At 36.2% G+C, this 18,037-nt stretch overlaps 1 protein-coding gene, 1 long non-coding RNA gene and 5 other non-coding genes across 7 annotated transcripts in view; 3 read left to right on the top strand and 4 right to left on the bottom strand.

Moving 5' to 3' along the window:
* The first annotated feature begins 1,407 nt into the window (after window positions 1-1,407).
* LOC110372169 (uncharacterized) overlaps window positions 1,408-18,037 on the top strand; it is a 168,357-nt gene continuing 151,727 nt past the window's right edge. The window contains exon 1 of the mRNA XM_049844306.2: window positions 1,408-1,426. The gene's annotated coding sequence lies outside the window, so the exon portion shown is untranslated. The remainder of the gene's footprint in view (window positions 1,427-18,037) is intronic.
* Trnam-cau (transfer RNA methionine (anticodon CAU)) lies at window positions 5,704-5,775 on the bottom strand. Its single transcript has one exon. It is a non-coding gene; the product is annotated as a tRNA-Met (tRNA).
* Trnam-cau (transfer RNA methionine (anticodon CAU)) lies at window positions 6,003-6,074 on the bottom strand. The gene has a single exon. It is a non-coding gene; the product is annotated as a tRNA-Met (tRNA).
* Trnam-cau (transfer RNA methionine (anticodon CAU)) lies at window positions 6,507-6,578 on the bottom strand. Its single transcript has one exon. It is a non-coding gene; the product is annotated as a tRNA-Met (tRNA).
* On the top strand, window positions 6,859-6,930 carry Trnam-cau (transfer RNA methionine (anticodon CAU)). The gene has a single exon. It is a non-coding gene; the product is annotated as a tRNA-Met (tRNA).
* Trnam-cau (transfer RNA methionine (anticodon CAU)) lies at window positions 7,141-7,212 on the top strand. Its single transcript has one exon. It is a non-coding gene; the product is annotated as a tRNA-Met (tRNA).
* LOC135117921 (uncharacterized) overlaps window positions 10,947-18,037 on the bottom strand; it is a 343,287-nt gene continuing 336,196 nt past the window's right edge. Inside the window, exon 2 of the long non-coding RNA XR_010277242.1 lies at window positions 10,947-11,205. This is a non-coding gene — a long non-coding RNA (uncharacterized LOC135117921). The remainder of the gene's footprint in view (window positions 11,206-18,037) is intronic.

Genomic DNA, 18,037 nt, shown 5'->3' with positions numbered 1-18,037 from the left:
TAGCCTATAGCACAAAATACATAGGTACAGAAGTCAATCTACATATAAAGCGCGTTCGAGTCACGCAGACATAGGTGTCTATGTGTGCGTGTTCACAGACGCGCTGTCTCAAAACAACTCAAAACAGTGCGAGCGCGGCTGCCGTTTTCTTGAGATACGCGCATCACACACAAGGTAGGTAGATAAATGTGCACGCGTTTTGATACATACCTAACTGTAATTTTACTGTAATATTTTTAATTTTAATAACAAAAGAAAAAGTAATAATGGAGCAACAAAAAAAGTCGTATTATATGTAATTGTTCAGTGGACGGTTGTTTTAATACAACAATAAACAGTGAACTGTCGTTTTTTAGCCTGCCGTATTACCTATAGTATGGACCTACTTATTTTCTCATATTTCGATGGTTCTTTTAATAAACGCAGTAGGTAGGTACAGTTAGGTGGGTAGGTAAGCGCCCTGGCGGCCTCTGGCCCAATGCCGTAATAAGTTTTGCTAGTGTCGGCCCAGGCGAACCGCCCAACCTACCCTCAAAGATTATTACTAAGTAGTAGGAGTTGATAATTCATGGCGAGAGTATGTTGTAAGGTAGACGAAATAAAACTCGCAAATCAAGGTTTCTGTAGGTAGAAGCAAGCTTAGATCAGGGACTGTACCAACCCATTACATACAAAAATATTTTTTTTCGCAAGTAAAGAGTAATAAGTAAGTACCTATAAGTATATGTATGAATAACAAAATTATAAATTGCGGTTTCTGAAAAAGTTCGGTATCTCGTTCAAACGAATTTCCGTTGAAAGTGTTTATTAACCTCATGTATGCCACATTAAATATTTTATTATTATTGGTTTATATTTCATTTTTCCTGTTTTATTCTCAACAAGAAATCAAATAATTAGATACGAGTACCACTACCACGTTAGTTTTATGCGCATAAAAAGTTGACGACCCTAGCGCGACCGCCGAGTTTAGGCATGAAAAGTGAAGTACATACATGAGATTGACTTCTGTACCTATGTATTTTGTGCCTATAGCCTTCCTCGATAAATGGGCTATCTAACACTGAAAGAATTTTTCGAATCGGACCAGTAGTTCCTGAGATTAGCGCGTTCAAGCAAACAAACAAACAAACTCTTTAGCTTTTTAATATTAGTATAGATAACAAAGTTTTCTTATTTGCCAGGACGAAGAAGAAGCAAATACATCCGAACAGGCTTTGGGATATTTTCCTTATTCCCAACCTTCTTATGCCATCTATCGACATCAAACAACAACATCAGTTCGAACGAATGCAACGGCCGGCCGGCATCAATAACTGCGCGCACGGTGAAAACGTAAAATATACCGTGAAATACGTGATATTGTGAAATAGTGATATGGTGAAATAGTGATATGGTGTGGTGATTCCCTGGTTCCCAGCATCCGGTGAGTATTTAACAACTAATTATTTTATCTCTAATCCTGTTTCTAATATAAAAGCTTAGCAACGCAAATAGGTATACCTATATGAAGGTATGTCGAAATAATAATTTCATACGAATCTGATATTTTCTTTATCTTACTGCGTATTTTAGACTTGCTATTAATACTTTATTTTATGTTCCTAATGTTTATAAAACATCTCTTTCTACTAGGTCAGTAAATATGTAGGAAAATGGAAAGCAAAAACCTAGTAACTAAAATGTCTTCGCAATTGTCTTTGTACGCGGAAGGCTAGTGGAATTTCGTCACTACAGCTAGTTTGTAGGGTATACAACACAGCTGATTATGTGTTTTTTTTTTGTATCGCTCATATGGACTTGTCCGAAATAAAGTTTTTTTATTTATTTATTACAGAGTAGGTACAATACCTACATACCAACCTAAATAACCCATTTTGGAAATAATGTAACTATTATGAATATATTAAAGTAAGTACCCTAACATAAAACCGACTTATTCCCAAAAAAACTTCCCACCTTGATACCATGTATCATCATAATACGTATCATGTATCTTTTCATGTCCGTTCCCGCAGAAACTCCGCCGTATTATAATATCCTTGTCACAACGTTCCCCAAGCCGACAGCTCTGAAATGTTTCCCGAACGTGAAAGATTATATTTTATGCATTGAATTTCGATTTGTTTATTTTCACTTCAGCTGCTAATAAAACGTAGGTATCCTATATTTTTGACCGACTTTTAGAAAGGAGGGTGCTACATTTAGAGCGTATATTTTTTTCATAACGTAACGAAGGAAAACATCTTGAGGAAACCTGGACTATATAGTCTGAAATCACCAACCCGCATTGAGCAAGCGTGGTGATTAATGCTCAATCCTTCTCCGTATGAGAGGAGGCCTGTGCCCAGCAGTGGGACGATAAAAAGGCTGTAACTGTAACGTAACAAAACGTGAAAATATTTTATTTTCATTTATTATGTCAATTTGGTTTCATATTCGTTGGCTTTTAGTTTGAATTAAAATCTAACCAGGGGTAGGTTTAATTAGCAATATTACTCTCTAATTACTTATTACCTACGGTTAAGTTTGGTACATGTGAATGACCATCAATTCAGAACAGGTTGACGAGTCCCAGTATAAGTAATTCGAGACGACGTACTCTCAATAAGGTACTTCTATACTAATTTACAAAGACATTTAGGAACTATTATGTAGCTATATAGAATTCCCTTCCAGTCTGTAGCTTCAGATAGGCTTAAGCTCTAGAGTCTAGATTTAGATAGGATTTACGTCCATCAGTGTTAATACAAAAGACAGCTTTAGCCTATAAGTAGTCTGAAATAGCTACAGATACTTTCTACGGGTAACAAAAGAAGATAAATATTGAGTTTAAACTATAAAATAGATAATTGTGGTTATGTCACTAAGTGTGTTCCTAAGGGATGCGTGTGAAACCGCTGGCAGAAGCTAGTCAAGGCATAAATTAAAAATGAAAATCGAGAAAATTCTAAAACAGTACAGTTTTTGTCCTACGGCAATGGATAACATCTGTTGCATACATTAATTTAAAACAAATGACGATAAATTAAATAAAATGTTAGTTTTTACAACGTTCTATGGTTACCATTTATTTTATGTCAGTAGTAAATACAACATTCATAATTTTCAAAAATAAATACGTAGTTATTATTATCTTTAAATGATAACTTTTATTCATAGTGGTTTGTTTGTTTGGTAAGCTGGCCTGCCTTTATGTTGCGCTCTTGCAGAAAATGGCTGAACTGATTCACATTTATTTTGGCATGGAAATATATTGAAACTTTTCTCTGGCATGTCATATACCTACCAAGGTAAAAATGGGCTACGTCACACGCTAGTTTTTAATCGGGAAACTTAGTTATATTATGTAGGTGCAAATTCTACGAAAGGCATTCGATTCGACAAACCACCACTAGGATGTGTTATTTATGACGCTTTACCGACCACCAAAAAGGCCAGCCCGAGATTCATGGAAACCAAACGTTTGACAACACACGAGTTTATCAAAGAGATTACCGAAAACCATCATTGACCGCGCTTTGTGTGCATTTGATTGCGGTCTGACTGTGGATCAACTGGACTCATGTGACTGTATCGGTGGGAATTCCTGGCTTAGGTAGTAATTTATGTAGGTAATGAGGTATATATTTACATAATATGGACTTTTTTGTGTAGTATTCTTCTACTTTCCATATTTTTGCTGCCTAGGTACGTTAAGTTTTGGTTAGTATAGTGTAAGCAGATTTATATGTTCTTTTAATCAGCAAAGGTATTTAATCGAGTCTATCATAGCCCTGCATGGAATTATTGATCTGTGAAGGAAATAAGTAACTTATGTAGGGTGCCTAATGATTAGAATAAGTATTTACAAAGTAAAAGCGCTTTCAAACTAGTCGATTTTTCACTCGGTTCGTAAGGCTAATGTCGCGTGGATACGGACGACGGCATACAATTGACAACTACCGGTGCCAAAGCTAGCATTAAAACGGCGGATTTTTGCCGCCCTGAACGTTTCGCGGTCGCACGTAAAACCTCGATTTTCCTATTCGCGACATAAAATCCGACAGCATGGAAGCGTTGTAACTGAAAGAACCAAAAACGTAGCCAACCGCACATACATTAACAACATACACGCGACATAAACGGCTCTTACAAACCTTTGTCGCAAAATGAATGTGAAAACGAGTTTTTTAAAAGAAACTTAGTATTTTTCCGCTAAAACGTGCATATCAGAAAACTGTGCTTCCAGTACTGTGCACCACATCGTTAAAATGTGTTGTTTATTTGCATTATCCATCCAAATGTCGTCTGTAAGAGATTGCCGACGGCGATATGAGACTGCACTGTGTATGTATATGAATTTAGCATTTTTGTTGTTATAGTTTTCTATTCAAAGTTATCTGTGACATTCTTTGTTATTAATATTTATAATAAAAAAAAAAGCTTTGCACCTACCACTGTTATTTCTCCACCACCTTAAGATAGACTGGTAGAAAACGCCTAAGGAGTTATGTCCGCCTGTCCGCCGTTGTACAATGTGCATCAAGTAGGTAGTAAATAAATGAATAATTATACAAAAGTACTTTGCTTGTTTGTAATGTTATCTCGGTGAAAAGAATGCACCAATTGAGATACAATTGAGAGAAGAGATCTACTTAATTATTATAAAAATATTTAGCTTTAGTTATCGTGATTAAACCAACATAAAAGTCAACGCTGAGTGGTTACAAAACTGATTCCAATTCAGCCGAAACAAAGAAAGTTGTGAAAAACTTGTATTAAAAAAAATGACATTTACTTAAAAACTTCTTTTCTGTAATTGTGATTGTGAAACTTGAGTCGTATCTTAACTTATCTTAGGCCCAGATATCTCTTCGTTAGCCAAGAAAATACTTACTACGAAAATTTTATCTCCTTGAGCGAATTCTCGGAGGCAATGTAAGGGCTGCGAATAAGGATTTTATTGTTTTCACGCAATTCTAAGACACCCCGAATACTGTTGTTTCTAGCTATCGTTTTATTTTTCCTTGAGAAAATTCAGAGATATTATAATGTACATGATTCCTGACTTTTATGGTTTCTTGGTACGAGGTGAGTTGGAATTTCCTTAAATATTTTTGTTAGGTACAGACAGAAGTTAAATAAGTTAGGTACTAACTGAAGATATAACGGAAAGTCTTCTTATCTGTGGAGATAATAGTGTCTTCATCATATAGGATAGATAAGAAGATAATGATTTTAGAGTTGTTTTAATAATCTATACGTTATAGATAAAAAATACACGCAAAGATAAAAATATGCGCAGTAAGCAAATAAGTGCAGCGAAGATAAAGATTTACCTCTTCTATTACCTATATTATTTTACAAATGCACGGTATACTGTAACGTTTGGTCGTGCAGGTGTCATATGCAATCGACTACTACCAAAGTTATTCAAAGTACAGTACATTTATGCAAAAAGTACAGTTAGCAGAGCATGGTTTCGATCCACGGACCTCTGGGTTATGGGCCCAGCACGCTATCTGTGAAAACTAACGTCGGTATCCTGTGGCTGATGCAATATGACAGAAGATTGATTAATCGTTACTAGTGAATCATTAAATATACAGCTATCTGTCAAAAGTATCACATCATGAGCGTGATCTTTTCATCTTATCTAATGTTATTAAAAAGTTCTTTAACTACAGGCTGGATTTCAAGTATAATAGTAAAAAGTACAGTTAGCAGAGCGTGGTTTCGATCCACGGACCTCTGGGTTATGGGCCCAGCACGCTTCCACTGCGCCACTCTGCTCGTGGCAGCTGCCAGTGAAATATACAAGCGCTATCTATGGCTGATGCAATATGACAGGGGATTGATCAATCGTGGTCTAAAGCAGTGGATGATTAAATGCACAGACAGCAACCAATTAAAAAGTATCGCAAAAAGCATCCTGATCTTGTCATCTTCTTTAATGTTATTAAAAAGTCCTTCAACTACAGCTTGAATTTCCAGTATAATAATAGTTAAAAAAGTATAGTTAGCAGAGCGTGGTTTCGATCCACGGACCTCTGGGTTATGGGCCCAGCACGCTTCCACTGCGCCACTCTGCTTCTGTCACACTCAGCTGAAATATACGAGCGCTATCTGTGGCCGATGCAATATGACCGAAGATTGATCAATCGTGGTCTAAAGCAGAGAATCATTGAATGTATTTGCAGAGATCTATTAAAAAGTATTAACTATGGCCGCCAGCTTGTTTAATGTCATTAAAGTCCTTTAACCTTTTGAACGCCAATGTGGGCTATAGCCGACATGAGCAAGCGTGCCCTGTGCGCCAACGACGGCTATACTCGACAAAAAACAGGTCGCAGAAAAATACAAAATAAACCTATTAAATCATTACTTTTATGTATTTTTTAGTAGATATTTAATTAAGATTTTCGGGCTTGGCGTACAGGGCATAGGAATACCGATATGGCGTGGCGGTGAAAAGGTTAAATACAGTATTGAATTTCAAGTTTAATAATAGTAAAAAGTACAGTTAGCAGAGCGTGGTTTCGATCCACGGACCTCTGGGTTATGGGCCCAGCACGCTTCCACTGCGCCACTCTGCTTCTGTCACGTATATATGAAATATACAAGCACTAGGTATCTGTGGCTGATGCAATATGTCAGAAGATTGATTAATCCTGTTCTCTTACCTATCCTAGCTCTTGGCTGCATCCAGTTAGACTAGAAAACTGTCATATTAATTACTATTATTTTAAACAAAAGTGAGCATGCATCGTGCAATACTTTTCCATTGCATACGTATACACAGGTACATGCAATATTTTACTATCATATTGCATCAGCCATAGATAGGGCTTACATATTTCACTGACCGGTGACACAAGCAGAGTGGCGCAGTGGAAGCGTGCTGGGCCCATAACCCAGAGGTCCGTGGATCGAAACCACGCTCTGCTAACTGTACTTTTTACTATTATACTTGAAATTCAACCTGTAGTTAAAGAACTTTTTAATAACATTAGATGAGATGATAAGATCACGCTCATGATGCGATACTTTTAACAGATAGCTGTATATTTAATAATTCACTGGTAACGATTAATCAATCTTCTGTCATATTACATCAGCCATAGATAACGCTTGTATATTTCACTGACAACTGACACAAGCAGAGTGGCGCAGTGGAAGCGTGCTGGGCCCATAACTCAGAGGTCCGTGGATCGAAACCACGCTCTGCTATATAATTTTGGAAAATATAAATACTGGGGCTCGAGCGTTTAGTGGAGGCCATACGTGACAAAAGGGCTTTTTTTAACGACGTCAAAAATCATCAAATGGTCCCTCCCGCTGTGGGTTAGCAGCGGTGAGGGAGTGTCAGACTGGCCTAAGCTTTATTTCGGGCAAAGAAGTTGTATTGCCATCCTGCTTTGAAATGTAACTTTTGAGCATGAGTTTTTTAATACTCAATATTTTTTGTTTATTTTAATTACGAAAATAATTAGTTTAATTTATGAATCTACTTTACCATTTGCAAACCACTATTGTAATTAAATAAGTTAGTAAACGAGAACGATGTCGTAGATAGAGCGAAGTGGAGAAGAAAAATTAGGAAAGCTGACCCCACCACCATGTGGGATAAATAGCTAGAAAGAGAGAGAGAGTAACTAATTATAAAACGCCCACAAAATTATTTTGTCGGTAGTTAAGCGGAAAATTCTCCAGACAGTGTAACAGTTGGTATAACAGTTTTTAGTTTCAATATTCAAATTAATTCGACCGCTTAAACGATTGCGAGGTAGGTATCAATAATGAGTCATTTGTTTTACCCATACTTTCGTCTATCCAAAACACATGGCAGAATCCCGATATTTTCTCGGTGAATACTCACAGCTTATCAACAAATAATGAAATATGCAATCATTTATTGACTATAATACGTCAATTTATAATTTTAAAGAAACCCTAGTCAAGCTAATAAACTACCCTCATCATCCCCCGAGCCTTTTTCCCAAACTATGTTGGGGTCGGCTTCCAGTCTAACCGGATGTAGCTGAGTACCAGTGCTTTACAAGGAGCGACTGCCCTGCCTGACCTCCTCAACCCAGTTATCTGGGCAACCCAATACCCCTTGGTTAGACTAGTGTCAGACTTACTGGCTTCTGACTACCCGTAACGACTGCCAAGGATGTTCAATGACAGCCGGGACCTACAGTTTAACGTGCCATCCGAAACACAGTCATTGGTGTCTAAGATATACTTAGAAAGTACATACAAACTTAGAAAAGTTGCATTGGTACTTGCCTGACCTGGAATCGAACCCGCGCCCTCATACTCGAGAGGTTGGTTCTTTGCCCACTAGGCCACCACGACTTTTAGCTAATAAACTACCCTAGGACTCGTTATAGTAAAATGTAAAGCCATAGTTGAATCTAAACCATTCAACTAGATACATCCCCTTTCGTCCATCTTAACATATTAAGGATCGCGTTACCGTGTATCAAGTTTGATTAGTAAGACGAGGTCACATAGAAAGCGGGGAGCGTATAATTTACGTGTCCTTGGGATATTACCTATAAACCTTAGGTATGATACTCGACCACAATGGCACTTGACTTACAATGAAGACATTGTATAAATGAGTAAACAGTGTTTTTTCAGGAAACTAACGTTTACGTCAAAATTTTTTCGTTGTACTTGGGATAAGCTGTTTTTGTTTTATCTCATAAAAAAGTTTATAATGCATTAGAAAATCATAATGTAAGGTTAAGAAACTCACTCGCTTCTCTTAATTTTATTGAGTTGCAATCAAGGTCATAAATAATTGAATATACTTACAAAAAATACAGTCACTATTTCAAATAAAGCTTTAAGACAGCGGCATTTTAATCCCCGCTATCTCTCTAACCCAGCCTTACCCCAAGAATAATTACAAGTTATAATGGACAAGTGACTTACATACCGGCTCCTGTATACCTCGCGGCGTTTGCAAACTGTTGTCCCTATGCAAGACTGTTAGTCTTGCTTGCCTGGGGCTGGGACCCAAGCATGGTTTAATTTCATGTTTCGAGCATAACATGGGGTCTTGTTTTAGAATTTTGAGACTGGTTAGCCAATTTACTAAAGAAAACACGGTCATTTTTTAAAAAGACTTTAATCTTTATTGAAGTTAAGCCTTTTCGAGAGACATTAACATGCATTTTATGCCGTGTTGCAGTTTGAAAAAGTAATTTCAACGAATGTAGGATTAAGGCTTTACTTGCTCATGATTGCAATCGCATAAATATGTATGTCGAACTCTAATCGAAAATGCCTCAGTGCAGTTGAGGCAAGCATATTCAGATCAGAATAGCTGCAAGCTCAATTAAGCTATATATATTAGAATTCCCTCCCAGCAGCGCACAACTTATTTTCTTCATTAAAATTGTTGTGTTAAAAGTCGAAGTTCATTAAGAAAAATATGTTGATATTGGATATTCTATGCACTAGCAATTAAGTTCGAGAAACATAAACAAACTGCTTTGGACTGGTTGCACAAATCCCGCGCAAATGGCCGGCTACGCAAACAGGGCATTTCGACGAAACACAGCTTCATTAGTGAATTATCCTTCGTTATAATGAGAGAAATAATGACCAAAGATTCGGATACTGTTACTATTTTAATTAGAAACTTAGTTTGTTGTCGGACTTTTGAGTGTTGTATTTTTTTAATGGATTTAGTTGAATAAATTAAAAATTAATTGCGTTTAAAAAAAGTCGCGCAAAACTTTCAGGATTAGATGATATTAGTTGTGAAGTTCTTGTATTTTTATAGTTTTTTCAAGATTAAACCGAATTAAGAGGGCTATCACAAATTTTCGAGTTTTATACGAGTTTTGATGCGTCATTATGCTTTGGATATAGTCACAAAAAAAAAAACAAAAATAAGATTAAGAAAGTTTGATCATTTATCTTGGGGCTGTTTTCAATAAATATTTTAATTTGTCCACGTACATCAGTAAAATCTTTGTCTCTGCAAAGGATGTTTCATAAAATGTTGCTTTTGGGAATCTTTTGATGCTTCAGTACTACGAGGATATAGCAATTTAACCATTTATAAAAATGTTCAAGATACAACTATATCTTGTACTTGTGCTTGCTTACACCAATTTATTACAATTCATACAGTAATACACCAAAAATAATTCTATAAAACTGAGAGTTACTGACAATTTTCCGTACAAAACTATATTTTTTATCTATGAAAGTATAATCCAAATTCAAATAAAACATATTTAATAATTAAGGTGGTATTGTTATAAAGCTTGAAAAAAAAAATTGGTCTATTTAAAAGTAAAACAATATTTTAAAATAATTTTTGTTTGCAATGCAAAAATCAATATAAATCTTGTGACGCGCGGTGTTCAACTTTAGTCAGCGCCAAGCGCTTATAGAGGGAGGACGTATCGCTCGCTGTTGCGCCGCGCAAACTCGCCGGAGCTCGAAAAATATAGCGCAACCTGCGCAACGAACTCGTTTTGATACTAGTGAGTTTTTATTTTATTTATTAGTTATAATGATCTGATTGAAATGTAATATACACAAGTATTAACCCATGATATTCTAATGCGAAAATGTTATAGATTGGGTTCTCTTTTTTTGATGTTGGTTATATAGAAATATGTACGTAAATGTCATCGTCGTTAGTTTCGCTGTTGCATAATAATATTATTGGATATCTTTGATTCTTGCAGGATAATGAAAGCATATTTAATTCAGATTATCAGACTCAATCGGATACCAGTACAAATAATATGGTAAGTATTTTTTGTCACTCGCAACAGACATATTTGTTCCTAGTTTTTATTGTTGCAGGAAAATGAAGATACAATACATGGAAGACGAATTATAGATTTTAGTTTTTTTATAAATCAATTACTTATACCTAATTGATAAACATGGTGAAAAGTTTGGTTGTCGATTAAATAATTTAAAAATTGTAAACGATTATTTGTTTATTGTAACTCAATCGAGCTATTCTAGGTTATAAAATTCATCGGTACAAATAATATTTCATAAACTATAAAACCAATAAACTATTTCGAAAATAAAAGTGGCAAAGTCTCAAGTTTGTTTGTGCCGCGTGGCGGTCCGCAGGTGTGCGTTGCGTATTTCACTAGACGCACACGCGCGCAAGTGCTGCCGGCTATCGTCTAATTTACCTAAACCTGAGCGATTCGATTTTGTAATAGCGCTCTTAAACAAAAAACTTCTATTCTTTGAGTATAGTAAGTAGTAGTTTTTTTCTGCTGTACCAATAATTCCACGATCAAAGCTCTTAAGAAGCAGTCTACATGTAACATATGTAAATTAGCAATCGTAATAACCCTCACTAAGGATTACATAACAAAAGCCCTTGCTATAAATAACGTTAAATGGAAACCGAACATGAGATTAAACATGCAACTAAGGGGTTTCAACTGAAGGGTAATTATGCCTCGACATGAGTCGAAGGGAACGCGTGATGGGCTGATTTCAGTTCAGGGACTTGTGCACGGCGGTAAAGTTATAATCATGCAGTTGATTGGCGTTTTCCATGATTTAGGTAAGTATAAAGGTTGTTGTAGATGACGGAAAAAAATACGATATGTGAATGTGTATTGATTTATTAAAATTATAGAATGGTGATAGAATAAAGCTGAGTAACTTCATACGGGATTATACATATTTGGGTTCGCCAATAGAGTTCAAGTTTTCTTTAAATTAAACCTACGTAGTTCGTTTGATATTAGTACCTACATTCATAACAACAGTGTTGATAACCTTATGAATCAACGTGATGACTTAAATCCACTATTTTAAGTTATTTTAAGTAGGAACTTAACCAGTAAATCTTCCGAACAATTTGGCAGAGATGGAGCGTAAACTTCCAGGCAGCTTTAAATCCAGTGCTTCTATAATGTGTCGGTAATAAATCTAAGTTAGCTTATTCGGCAATTCCGTCAGAGGCAATGGCTTCAAATGCAGTTGAGCATACGGATTTCGGATCCGGAGTCCGGAACTCAGGATCCGCGAATTGTCAGCAGTTTACTTGTGCCAAGTTTCGTGGTGTTGTGTAGATGAATATACGAGCGTTTTAGCCACAATTGCAAATGACTATAATTTTGTAAATAATTATGTTGAAAGTCAACTCTTCTCGATTACAAAATAAACTGACGTTGCATCGGTAGGCATTTCTTAATATATAATAAGTTAGGTACATGACTATTTTCCTGAATATATTTCTTACTCATGTTTGGACTCAACCATTTTAAAGGGCACTGACCTTTAAAATTTTCCCAACTTTTCCACATGAAAATCTGTGTCATCTGTAGGATATTAAATAAATATTCAATACGAAAGAACTTCTTTACGTTTACCGTAGTGTAGGCGGATGTTTCATTAAAACGTAGGTATAAAGGTTAGGAAGCAAGAAAAAATAAAAACTGCGTAATAGGCGGAAAAGTCCCAGAGTTATTTTATTTAACGCGGTGCGCAAAGGACAATGAATTAGCAGTAAATTGTATGTGACTTTATCGGGGACCGTCCTTATTGATTACCTAGCGTTGTAGCTTATGTCTTTATATCCTTGCTAAGTAGCTTTTATTCTATGTCCATTCGCATGTAGTTAGAATAACTTTCTTTATGGGGTTGGGGTAAACCAGGAAGCCCTAGTATCAAACCTAAGTAGGTTTGGTCAATAAAAAACTGGTAAAAATATATATTAAATATATCTTAGCCTTTTTGGAAGTCGAGTAAAAAATACTTTTTATTTTGGATAGGCTATACATAAGTCTACTTTAACAGGGGTATGCAAATTAGTTTCCTTGGGACGCGAGTGGTACTGTGGACAGAAGCTAGTCTGTCTTTCCTGACTCCGTGAGCTAGTAGCTAGTATAGAGGTATAAATTGCGTAGGTAAGTGCCAAGCAATTGCGTTTCAATATCCTATCTAATAAACAGCCAGGTATCTCGCTATAAGTACATAATGTACACTCGAATAAGCAATATAATAATAACACTTAATAATTAAACTGAAATAGCTATTATCTGAGCTAACTATACACTTCGCTTCAGGAGGTTTAGACAATAGTTTTGAGCTTAACAAACAATAACCAAAGATAGGCCTGATAGTGGATACCTTCGAATATATTTAGGTTAGTAAAAGCATTTGTTTTATAGTTCACGGAATTGTTGTGTGGGTGTTAACATTTGATAATAATAATTATAGGAGAAGGTGCACGTATCGAAGCTATGCATGTCTGGAACTTTTCAAACTTCAAACTTCAAATATTTATTGCAATCATGAGTGTTACAAGGTGTTATAAAATGTAGAGGTACATACATGATACCCTGTTAGGGCGCAGCAATTATAGAGAAGATTATAGAGATTATAAGCGAACTATTATAGAGAAGATGTTTTGAATGTATACAATTTATGCACATTTGTAGAGTGTAGGTGTACAGTCAACATCAGGTCAGTGGTAACAGTTATACAGGAAAATCGTACTTATTACTATTGAGTTAAGGTGCATGACAGTTACCACTGATGTGCAGTCTACCGTACTAATATTTTACCTAAAGCTACTTTGGAAATTTATGAAGCACAAGACATTTTCAAATAATAATAAATAGTGCCTCAAAAGCGTTTTTTGGTAGAAACATTGAAAACAGCTTACCTACTTGTAACAAAAAACTTTAAAATTCTCATCAAAATTGTTAACTTGTTCGTTCATAAAACCATATGAAACTGACATACAGATTATATGTGCCTATAGTACAACCAACTATAGGCATTATGTCAGTTGCTTCCTCTAATATCCTTAGTCGGTTGGTCCCGACTCAAGGAAATATTTATGTTAATGTCGTGGAAGTCGAGGAAGCCTGAAAAACTGTGACAGCTTGTCTAGTTAAGAATCTCCCGATTTAATTAAGTTTCCTTGTTGCTAAGGAATAGTTGACGTTTTATTAAAGTGCGGTTTCATAATACTCAACTCGTGGTAACAGTAGCAAAATAATGCTTCATCTCTACCATGATAACTGACTATGAAGTAGATGTTTATTTGTTTTCTACTATTTTACTTTGTCATTTAACGTGGAGATATGCGAGAAGACGAAAATCGATCTCAGTGGCGTTGACGATCCCCGCTGACAGCTATGCGGATGAGTTTTTTGATACTTAAGTACTTAGTTGTATTTTTTTTAAAGATGTTTGTGTTTTTTTGTTATTTATAGTTTTGTTTAATTTAAAGTACCTATATTATATAATATGTTTAGTTACAATAAGTATCGAATAAATAGATAGTAAAGTTTATTCAAAGTACGGTATATTTGAAAGTAGGAGTTATTCTCGGTTTCACTCGGAGTCAAAGAATTCTTCTATGGTAGGTACTCTATCGGTGAAGTCAGCTTAGTAACACTCAAATTCATATTTAATTCATTTCAATTCACTCGGGTAACAAAGCGAGTAAGAACACCGCGCGAACTTCCTCTGTACTATCTTTTTGCATTTCTTGAAGAAGATTTATAACCTTTTGACGCCACGGAATAGGAAAAAGACAGGAAAAGCGCTAGGTAAAAACATGATGTATGCAAGGTCAGTGAATTCATAGAATAGTATACACTACAGTGGGGACTTGTAGGTAAAGACACACACTAAAGACTAAACAGTCGGCTGCCAGTGGACCAAATGGCTGGTAATTTTTTTAAAGAAATAAACAAGTCAATAAGAGTATTCTAAAGTCAAAGTCAAAAACGTTTATTGAAAGTAGGCTAGTTTTTAGCACTTTTTTACGTCAAATATACAAAAGGACAGCGCCCCCACAACGCCCCCCTTTATCACTTCCTAGCGTTATGGCTGGGAAGAAGAAGCGGTGAAGAACAAATTTCCCAGCAACACATCTAGACAGTCTATTATAGTAGTAGTCCAGTAGTGTACTACCATTTATCTTTATCATCACAAACAAAAGTCATCTTGTATGAGCTCATGAACAAAAAGTTGACTGACATCTTCAAACAAATCATACTAGGAACATACCTACTTCAGCATTGCTCGGGTCAAAGTTATAATTTAGTTAGCTTTGTATCTGTCTTAGGGCTGATTTTTCAACCATCAGTTAAGTTCTATCTGAGGAATAAATATGGCGGTTTGACATATTTTCCATACAAAAGCTGTCAAAACGTTAAAAATATTCCTCAGATAGTAGTTATCTGGCGATTGAAAAATCAGCCCTAAATTATCTGTATAACTAAGTTAGTCTCGTGATAATGTAATTACTGGAAGATTACTCTGTAAGTTAGATCAGGCATGATTTGTTTCAGCTTTGTACATTTTTAGCTTAAGGACCATTACAGACTAACGTAATTTTCAGTGAGTTTACACATGTTTGGCAAGAGGTGTTCCCTTCGACGCTATCATTTGAACATCTTTGGCAATTGTCACGGGTAGTTAGAAACCAGAAAGTCCTCGTAACTGACTTGTGGAGGTCAGATAGGCAGTCGCTCTATGTAAACCACTGGTACTCAGCTGCATCCAGTTAGTCTCGAAGCTGACCTCAATATTGTTGGGAAAAGGCTAGGCAGATGATGATCTTGGCTTAACATATGCAAGAGGTGTGCACATCAGATACCTACGCATTTCCATGCTCTTTTAAAAAATTCTGTGGATGCTCTCAGCCACCACGCTTCACTGGGCAGCTTTGCATTGACCCTAAGTAAACACTTAAGTTTATTATGCATGCAGTCACACATCTTCTCGAGGCACGTGGTCGTGTGTTATACGCTTTGGGTACAGGCGATACACAATTGGTTCATGTTTTCAAAAATATGCATATTAATGCGTAATGTTACCCTTGGGGACAACAAGCTATTTGTTTCAGCTATCATTTTTGGAAGGTATGGAAAATTAACATATTAAATGCGTTTATACACTTACTGTCCATCATAATAATGAAATCATTTTGAACAGGCTTTATTATTAGCGACCTTAGATCTTTTAAGTCCAGGTATCTTTAACTGGCTGTTTATAAAAATGTATCTGTGTCTGCGCCATACCTACGCCTAGTGATTTTTAATAGCAACAAGTTACACTTTGATGTGATACTATCAAATAATTATTTTTGTTTTACGTTCACCCGCAAACTTTTTATATTACTCACTTCTATATTGTACACGGTTGCGTCGCCAGAAAATCTATAATTTCATTTTGTAAAATATCAAGAATTCAGATTATTAAACCTGTATTGCGAAGAAACTGAGGTTTTCATTATTAAACTTCCAAATGTCCACCACTGGACATTAAATGGCGACCGTGACAGGACGGATTTGCAAAAATTCGGATCGACTACGAAGACAAAGGAATTCTCACTAAAAGGAAATCTACCAAAGATTCATCGTGGAGGACTACAGACGCAAGAACACTATAATAGAAGACAACTAAGCCAGCCAGGTCGGTCAGAAGAACTCGCCGCGCCCAGCCTTAGCTTCTACTCCGTCGAGGTTCACCGTCAGCCTGCCACGTCAGTCCGAGAATTTCGTCAACATCTGCGAGCAGCTCGTGTACCTATCAGTACCACAGCCACCAGCGAGGACCAGTGCAGCCAGAAGCAGCCGTCTCGCCTATCAGTTAAGTGCCATTCCTACGATTTACCCTAATACCTGAACCCATTTTTCCTATCGAAAAGGTCGCTGTTTGGTACACTCCACTTGTGTATTTCATTAGTTTAACAAAATATCTAGCAATTTTAAGGCTTATTTCAAGTAAACAATCAGTAAATCTCCTAAAATAGTACAATTAAAATCCATAATTTATTGTCAACTACCTACGTAATCATTTGTAAAATCATAAATTCATTAAAATAACAGTAATTTCATGAAAATAAGTTCATAAATAAATAATACTTGAGTATCTAAACACCTATTAGTAATTACATTCCCGATATTTTCATTCTGCTAGGTAATCTGAAGGCCTAAACTTAGCCACCCTCCCAATAGTGCGTGTCATTATTCTAGTTCACATTATTTCAAATATTTTGGCCGACTATTCCAGGGAATTCGGCGCCGCCCGACGTTGACTACCGCTAGCCGCGTTCGGGTGACGAAGCGTCTGCGCTTCGCCACGCGCCGCGCCGAGCCGCCGCCGCGCTGCTGCCGCGCTGTTACCGCGCTGCTGCCGCGTGGCTGCGTTCGGGCCCCAGGTGTCGCCGAGGGAGTATCAGATAAGAGTTGAACATATAACTTTATTCCTTCATTTTGCATTAGTGTGTTACTGTTTAGATTACTCAATCACCTATAATACTTTCTTAAGTACTAGTTTGTCGTTTGTTGTTGTTACATACTATTAATTAATAAACAAAATGTCTTTAAGCGAAGATAAAGACAGTAATGCAAAACAATTGAAGGAGCTATTTGCTAAACGTAGCTCGGTCAAAGGTCGTTTAACGAAATTTAAAAAGTATTTAGATGTAGTATGCTCTTTAAAATTATCAAAAACCCAAATTAAAGAGTTAGAAATTAATATTGATAAAATACGAGCTATGTCTAGCAAATTCGATGAACTACAGGCTCAGATTGAGGTTATTAATTGCGATAATATGGACTCTGAGATTGATGAACGTGATGGAATTGAGCAGATCTTCACCTCACATCTGGCAATTGCTGAAGAGCAACTTGACAAGTATAAGACTACTTCTCACTATTCTGATTCGCACAATTCATCACAATGTCATCACGATCAGTCAACTCATTGTCATCATGTTGATTTTAAATTACCACAAATACAAATTGCAAAGTTCGATGGCGCTTATTTCCGCTGGCTTGAGTTCCGAGATACCTATTTGTCGCTTATTCATAACAATGAGCGTATCAAGCCTATTCATAAGTTCCATTATTTGGTATCGTATCTCGAAAATGAAGCTGCGCGAATTATTTCTAATTTAGAGATTTGCGAAACTAATTATGAAACTGCATGGCAGCTTTTGTGCGATGGTTACGATAACAAGCGCCAGCTTATAAATCAACACCTCAATTCATTGTTATATTTTGAATCGACA

This window comes from Helicoverpa armigera, chromosome 16 (assembly GCF_030705265.1).
Source record: "Helicoverpa armigera isolate CAAS_96S chromosome 16, ASM3070526v1, whole genome shotgun sequence".
NCBI lineage: Eukaryota > Metazoa > Arthropoda > Insecta > Lepidoptera > Noctuidae > Helicoverpa > Helicoverpa armigera.
The sequence above is the reverse complement of the archived record's forward strand: the minus strand, read 5'-3'. Positions and strand labels throughout refer to the sequence as shown.